Below are 8,127 nucleotides of genomic sequence, written 5' to 3'. Positions count from 1 at the left end.
GACAGATGAAGACCTTAGTTCAGAACCCTAATGCTCATGTAAAACATTGGTCATAATGATGCTTACCTGCAATCAAGCTGTTAGGACAGGAAGATCCCTGAAGCTTTGCTTATTGACCAGCAAGTCTTGTCAAATCCGTGAGATTTAGGTTCAGTGAGAAACCACATCTAAAAAAAATAAATAAAGATGGGATTGACTGATTTTTATATTCATTGTCAACCTCTGGCCAGTGTATGTGTGACTGGTGTGAAAATTTTCACACTTCTGTAAATATCCCAGGTATTTATAACACACACACACACACACACACACACACACACACACACACACACACACACACACACATGTACAGTCACACATGGGCATGCATGCAGAGAGAGATTAGATAGATAGATAGATAGATAGATAGATAGATAGATAGATAGATAGATCAAACGGGAGGAGAGGGAGAATAAATACTTTTGATATTGACACCCAGTTCATGCTACAGTCTCTTGAAATGGTATTGTGATGGCTGAAAATGCAGGATCACATCCATGAAAATTGTACCTGGCCTCTCATTTCTAACCAAACTTAAGCATTCCTGAAGAAAAACATTTTTTGGTTCATGGTTAGACCATTCAAAAGAATGACAAAAAAAGTTTTAAAAATAATTTTGTCTAAATTTTGTAAGTTCCCACTAGTTTGGTTTGGTTGTCTCTGTAGGCTCTGTAGGTTTCCCATCATGGTCTTGATGCCCCTTGCTCATAGAATCTCTCTTCTCTCTTTGACTGGACTCCTGGAGCTTGGCCTGGTGTTTGGCTGTGGATCTCTGCTTCTGCTTCCATCAGTTACTGGAGAAAGTTTCTATGATGACAGTTAGGGTATTCACTGATCTGATTACTGGAGTAAGCCAGTTCAGGAACTCTCTCTACTATTGCTAATAGTCTAAGCTGGGCTCATCCTTGTGGATTCCTGGGAACTTCCCTAGTAACGGGTTTCTCCCTATCCCCATGAAGTCTCTTTCTATTAGAGCCTCCACTGGACTGGACTGGACTAGGTCCTCTGATTAAGTGAGACAGTTTTGTAGCTTGATCTGCTTAAGCCCCCACCCCCACCCCCCCCACCCCCACCCCAGCACACTGGCAGTAGGATCAGGATACACCCCTGGTGCATGAGCTGCCTTTTTGGAGCCCATTACTTATGGTGGGACACCTTGCTCAGCCTTGAGACACGGGGAGGGGCTTGGACAGGCCACTACTGAATGTACCAGGCTCTGCTGACTCCGCATGTGAGGCCTTACCTTCCTGAAGAAGGGAATGGGGTGTGAGTTGGGGGAGGAAGGCTGGAGGGGAGGGAGGAGGGAATAGGGGGATCTGTGACTGGTATGTAAAATGAATAAAAAATTTCTTAATAAAAAATATTATTTTGGCACAGTTCAATAATTATAACCATTCCAAAAATATTTCTGTTCTTCTTAGATTCTGATAAGTGGTAGTTTGTGGACACATTTTTGAAAATGTGTTTTAATCATCAGTGGTGTTATCAGAAGTCTGGTCTACTTCCCCAAATTATAGGAGGCGTGTGAAAAGAAAATATATTCTGCCAGTCTGTGTCATTGAGATAATTCACCATATCTCCAAACCACATGTTCTTGGACACCATAATACAAGTTACATCATTTAAACTTTGCATTCCCATGTACAACAGCACACCTCAGTTTCTCCATCCTTAAAAATTATATGAGGGAACCCTAACTAAATGGCCCAAAACAACATTATTTTGAAGCCAATAAGAAAATGCACAAATACACATAGAAAACTGTACTTTACCAACTTTTATGCCAAATTTTCATAAACATGGCTCCTTTTAAAGATTTTCACACTCTTTCACACACATGTCCTTTCAACAGGCATGATCACATTTATGATTTTCTCCTTGTCTTAATAAAACTTTTGTTAGTGGGAAAAAAATGTTCTCACATTTCCTTCTAATTACTTTTAATTCAACTTTCCTAACAGGTAAAAATGAATTTCAAGAGTTCCTGCCCAGAGCATCTGTAGCAAAAAGTCTATTTTCAAATAGTACATTTCCTTTTCATTTTACAGAGTTTGTCCATAAAATAAACTTGGTTTAACATTAGTGTGAAATTAGTGCATCTGGGAACTTTCAATAAAAATCGAAGTAAAACAACTTCTAAACAGTACCCCAATCTTTGAAGAGAGGTGATATTTTTTTCTTACAAGTTTTGCGTTTCAAATTGCTACAACTTCCCTTTCTACAAACGCTGCAATATTTTATGAGTGTTTGTGTCTGAGAACCATGAAATGAAGTGCTATTAATGTCTGTCCTGTATGTACTTTAGAGCATTGTAATTTTTCTAAAGAGCAGATAATTGCGTGATTGTCTGTTATTAATTCAGTAGATGCAATTGTACAGAGCAGAACTTTTGAAAATACTTTTCAGAATTATCAAAGGACAGAACATAGTTTTGGGACCTTTGGGTTTTATGTTCTTGTTCCATACATGCTGTTTCTCATTAACTGGATTGGAGGCAAAGAAAACAATTTTCTCCCACTTACAATGAAAATTTTAGTGAATTAAAAAGGGCAGTGATCTGGAAAAAATATGAAAAGTCACTATGTAAGGATGTTTAACAACAAATAGAGTGTTTATAATATAAATGTGTATTTTATCTCTTGAAATATGCACATCATTTTGCCTGTGCAGTTTTCTTTCTTTTCTTTCTGTTCTTGGTGTCAGAAGAAACACGGAACAATGGAGTCAGGTGGTTAAATATAAGTTTAGGTAGGTCTAAAGGATTAGCGGGAGGAATTTCACTTCAATCCTAATGATCAAAAAAAATCCCAAAGTTCAGTAAGTAAAGGATGTGTCACAGGGACCCATCAGACACATGACAAGTTACTCAGAGAGCACAGACTGAAATTCACCTGTATCTTATCCTGTGTTTGTGATCTTTAGCTGCCTTAAAATGGAGCAAACCTCTTGCCACATCTTTCTTTCCCTGAAATACCAGCTCTTGAAACTCTTTATTATTCAACTTTTCCCCCTTCAAATAAATTCTCTCTTCTTTTACAAACTTCATCATTTTTTTCTGAACATCTACTGTCAAGAAGACCAGATTTTGTTTAAGAAGTTTATTATCCCATTTCATCTTTCAAATATATATATATTTTGGTTTTTCGAGACAGGGTTTCTCTGTGTAGCTTTGCACCTTTCCTGGAACTCACTTGGTAGTCCAGGCTGGCCTTGAACTCACCGAGATCCGCCTGGCTCTGCCTCCCGAGTGCTGGGATTAAAGGCGTGCGCCACCACCGCCTGGCTCAACTATATTTTTGAAAATACCTAGTCTATCATCTCCTTACACATTTCTAATCCTTTTATTTTTCCCAAATCCTTATTATTAAAAACAAGATACACAGAAACACAACAAAAATGCATTTCATTTCCTCCATTAGTATTTTTAATAGAAAACTAATCAAGAGATTGGATGATTATTACTACCTCTTGATAATCTCTCCAATTTCTTCAAAATCTAGCAATTATATGCTACAAAATTTCTCACGCAATTTTCTTTTTTATTAATTTTTGGTACAATATGTATTGATCATAGTTTCACCTCCCTCAACTGCTTTTAGATCCTCCCCACCACCCAAATCCACACTTTTTATTTCTCTCTCTCTCTTTGGCAAACAGACAAAACAAAAAAAAACAACAAACAGGGATTAAAAAATACAAGAAACACACGTACATACACACAAAACCTATAAAACCACAAAATCATAAACTACAATATACAACCAAAGAAACAGTAAGACAAAAACAAAATGTCAAAACACAGCAATGTAAGACAGAAAGTCTTCAAAAATATCTTTGAATTCATTTTGTGTTGGCCATCTACTGCTGGGCATGGGGCTACCCCTTAAGTATGGTTTATATGCTCATTGAGACTCTGTTGGAGTAAACTATTTTTTTCCATTGCAAACAGTTGCCATTTGGAGATTGCTTCTAACTTAAGGATGGGAGCTTGTGTCCACTTCATTCTCAGCACTAGGATTCCATCTGACTTAGAGTTGATAGTAACATCATAGTCTTTCAAGACTCACTTCTAACACAACAAAAGAAAGGCTAACTCTCTTGAGTAATTATCTCAAGATCAAAACACCACTGAAGTATAGAGGAAAAATTGCTCATTTGCTTCTTCTCTCCATTTGTTTCACTAAACTATAATGAATAAATTATCCTAGTTTTTCTTTGGACTATGAATAAAATTTTATATTCACACTCAGTATATGAACATATAATCAAAATTATTTTTAGGATAAATGATGAGCTTAGAGAACACATGATTGAAAATTATTTATCATAAGAAAGCATTTTTCACTTTAGAATATTTGATTAGTACATATAAATAGACAAGCATTTGGCTTATTAATAAATAAAATTTATTTTGTAGACTTTAAAACCATGCTAGGCAATGGTGGAACAAAGCTTGTGGGAGCAGCCAACAAATACCTTGACTTGACTAAAGGCCCAGTCAGTGAGATGGAACCCATACTGGACACTGCCTGGGTGACCAAGTACCTGAGATTAGATAACTCAGGGACCTAGAGTAAAACCAAATGATACTGGTCTAAAAAAAAAGAGAAAAAAAAAAAGTAGTGACAAAATCACTCCTAATGATATTCTTCTATACTCATAGGTTGGTGACCTGTTCAGCCATCATAAGAGAAGCTTCTTCCTGTTGGAGATGGTAACAAATACAGAGATTCATAGCCAGACATTTTGCAGAGAGTGCAAGACCTTGGAACACTCAGCCCTAATTGTAATGTCTCCATCCAACCCCTCCTCTCAGATATCAGAGAACTCTGTGGAAGAGGAGACTGGAAAGAGTTTAAAAGCCATAGGGAATTAAGGATGCCCAAAAAACAAAGACCTCTTAATCAACATAAGCAATGTCAAATGAACTCATAAAGACTGAAGTAGCATTCACAGGGCCTGCACCACCAGACTGCACCCGGTCCTCTGCATTTATATTATGGCTTCCACTTCAGTGTTCTTGTGGGATTCCTGAGTGTGTGAATGAGTGGGTCTCTGATTCTTTGCCTCTCTTTGGCTCTTTTCCAACTTCAACATGATCGTTGTTATTTTATTTTGATATATTTAAAATATATCATTCATTGAATGAATGAATGAAAATTTATCTGCTAAGGTAAAGGTTAACAACTGAACTTTTATTAAAAAAAACATTTCATAGCTGCTGGGAGATGGAAAATCAGTTGTCTCCAATGTAATGGCAGTAGGTATACCAACCACTCCAGGGCAGGACTCATATTCAGGAATAGTTAACTAGTATACAATAGATGCCACATTTTTTTTTAATTAATTTATTTTGCAATACAATTCAGTTCTACATATCAGCCACGGATTCCCTTGTTCTCCCCCCTCCCGTGCCCCTCACCTTCCCCCCAACCCCCCCCCCCCATTCCCATCTCCTCCAGGGCAAAGCCTTCCCCACAGACTGAGGTCAACCTGGTAGACTCAGTCCAGGTAGGTCTAGTCCCCTCCTCCCAGGCCGAGCCAAACAATCCTGCATAGGCCCCAGGTTTCAAACAGCCAACTCATGCAATGAGCACAAGATCTGGTCCCACTGCCTGGGTGTCTCCCAAACAGATCAAGCCAATCAACTGTCTCATCCATTCAGAGGGCCTGATCCAGTGGGGACCCCTCAGCCATTGGTTCATAGTTCATGTGTTTCCATTCATTTGGCTATTTGTCCCTGTGCTTTATCCAACCTTGGTTTCAACAATTCTCGCTCATATAAACCCTCCTCATTCTCGCTAATTGGACTCCCAGAGATCCACCCGGGGCCTAGTCATGGATTTCTGCATCCAGATCCCTCAGTAGTTGGATGAGGTTTCTAGCACAACAATTAGGGTGTTTGGCCATCCCATCACCAGAGTAGGTCAGTTCGGGCTGTCTCTCGACCACTGCCAGCAGTCTGTTGTGTGGGTATCTTTGTGGATTTCTGTGGGCCTCTCTAGCACTTTGCTTCTTCCTATTCTCATGTGGTCTTTATTTACCATGGTCTCCTATTCCTTGTTCTCCCTCTCTGTTGTTGATCCAGCTGGGATCTCCCGCTCCCCCAAGCTCTCTTTCCCTCAACCCTCGCCTTTCATTACCCCCACTCATGTCCAGGCTGTTCATGTAGATCTCATTCCATTTCTCTGTCATTGGGTGATCCCTGTGTCTTTCTTGGGGTCCTGTTTTCCAGGTAGCCTCCCTGGTGATGTGAGTAGCAGACAAGTCATCCTTGTTTCATGTCTAGTATCCTGCTATGAGTGAGTACATACCATGTTTGTCTTTCTGAGTCTGGGTTACCTCACTCAGGATGATTTTTTCTAGATCTATCCATTTGTCTGCAAACCTCATGATGCCATTGTTTTTCTCTGCTGAGTAGTATTCCATTGTGTATATGTACCACATTTTGTTTATCCATTCTTCAGTTGAAGGGCATCTGGGTTGTTTCCATGTTCTGGCTATTACAAACAATGCTGATATGAACATAACTGAACAAGTGCTCTTATGGTGTGGTTGAGCATTTCTTGGGTATATGCCCAAGAGTGGTATAGCTGGATCTTGGGGGAGATTGATTCCCAATTTTCTAAGAAAGCGCCATATTGATTTCCAAAGTGGTTGTACAAGCTTGCATTCCCACCAGCAGTGGAGGAGAGTTCCCCTAGCTCCACATCCTCTCCAGCATAAGGTGTCTTCAGTGTTTTTGATCATAGCCATTCTGACAGGCGTAAGGTGGTATCTCAGAGTTGTTTTGATTTGCATTTCCCTGATGATTAGGGATGTTGAGCAGTTCCTTAAATGTCTTTCGGCCATTTGAGTTTCCTCTGTTGAGAATTCTCTGTTTAGTTCTATAGCCCATTTCTTAATTGGACTGTTGGGCATTTTGATGTCTAATTTCTTGAATTCCTTATATATTCTGGATATCAGTCCTCTGTCAGATGTGGGGTTGGTGAAGATCTTTTCCCATTCTGTAGGCTGTCGCTTTGCCTTGTTGACCATATCCTTTGCTCTACAAAAGCTTCTCAGTTTCAAGAGGTCCCATTGATTGATTGTTTCTCTCAGAGTCTGTGCTACTGGTGTTCTATTTAGGAAGTAGTCTCCTATGCCAATGCGTTCAAGACTACTTCCTACTTTCTCTTCTAGCAGGTTCAGAGTAGCTGGATTTATGTTGAGGTCCTTGATCCACTTGAACTTAAGTTTTGTGCACGGTGATAGATATGGATCTGTTTGCAGCCTTCTACAAGTTGATATCCAGTTTTGCCAGCACCATTTGTTGAAGATGCTTTCTTTTTTCCATTGTGCACTTTTGGCTTCTTTGTCAAAAATTATATGTTCATAGGTGTGCGGATTAATGTCAGGGTCTTCAATTCGATTCCATTGGTCCACATGTCGGTTTTTATGCCAGTACCAAGCTGTTTTTATTACTGTAGCTCTATAGTAGAGCTTGAAGTCAGGGATCGTGATGCCTCCAGAAGTTGTGTTATTGTACAGGATTCCTTTAGATGCCACATTTTTTTCTGTGCTTTTATTTGGTTATATTTTGGCAGAATTTTTGTTTGTTTATTTGTTTTGTTTGCTTGTTTTTTGTTTTGGATATTGTTTTATTTTGTTTTCTTGGTTTGGAGATTTTTTTTTTTTTTTTTTTTTTTTTTTTGGTTTTTCGAGACAGGGTTTCTCTGTGTAGCTTTGCGCCTTTCCAGGAACTCACTTGGTAGTCCAGGCTGGCCTCGAACTCACAGAGATCCGCCTGGCTCTGCCTCCCGAGTGCTGGGATTAAAGGTGTGCGCCACCACCGCCCGGCTGGAGATTTTTTTGTTGTGTTGGTTTTTGCTCATTTTTGATAAAGAACTTAAAGTTGGATGGGTAGGGAGGAGGAGAAGATCTAGAATGAGTTAAGGAAGGAAAAAATATGATCAAAATATATTTAAATTCGAAAATTGTGCTAAATGATAAAAATACAATAAAAAATACAAACAGCTGTAGTGACATATTAATATTTTTTGTGAAGTCAGTGCTAATATCTATACTTGTGGTAACACCACCTGGGTT

The sequence above is a fragment of the Peromyscus californicus genome, unplaced genomic scaffold (assembly GCF_007827085.1).
Source record: "Peromyscus californicus insignis strain IS unplaced genomic scaffold, ASM782708v3 Scaffold_23__1_contigs__length_62951481, whole genome shotgun sequence".
Lineage (NCBI taxonomy): Eukaryota > Metazoa > Chordata > Mammalia > Rodentia > Cricetidae > Peromyscus > Peromyscus californicus.
The sequence above is the reverse complement of the archived record's forward strand: the minus strand, read 5'-3'. Positions refer to the sequence as shown.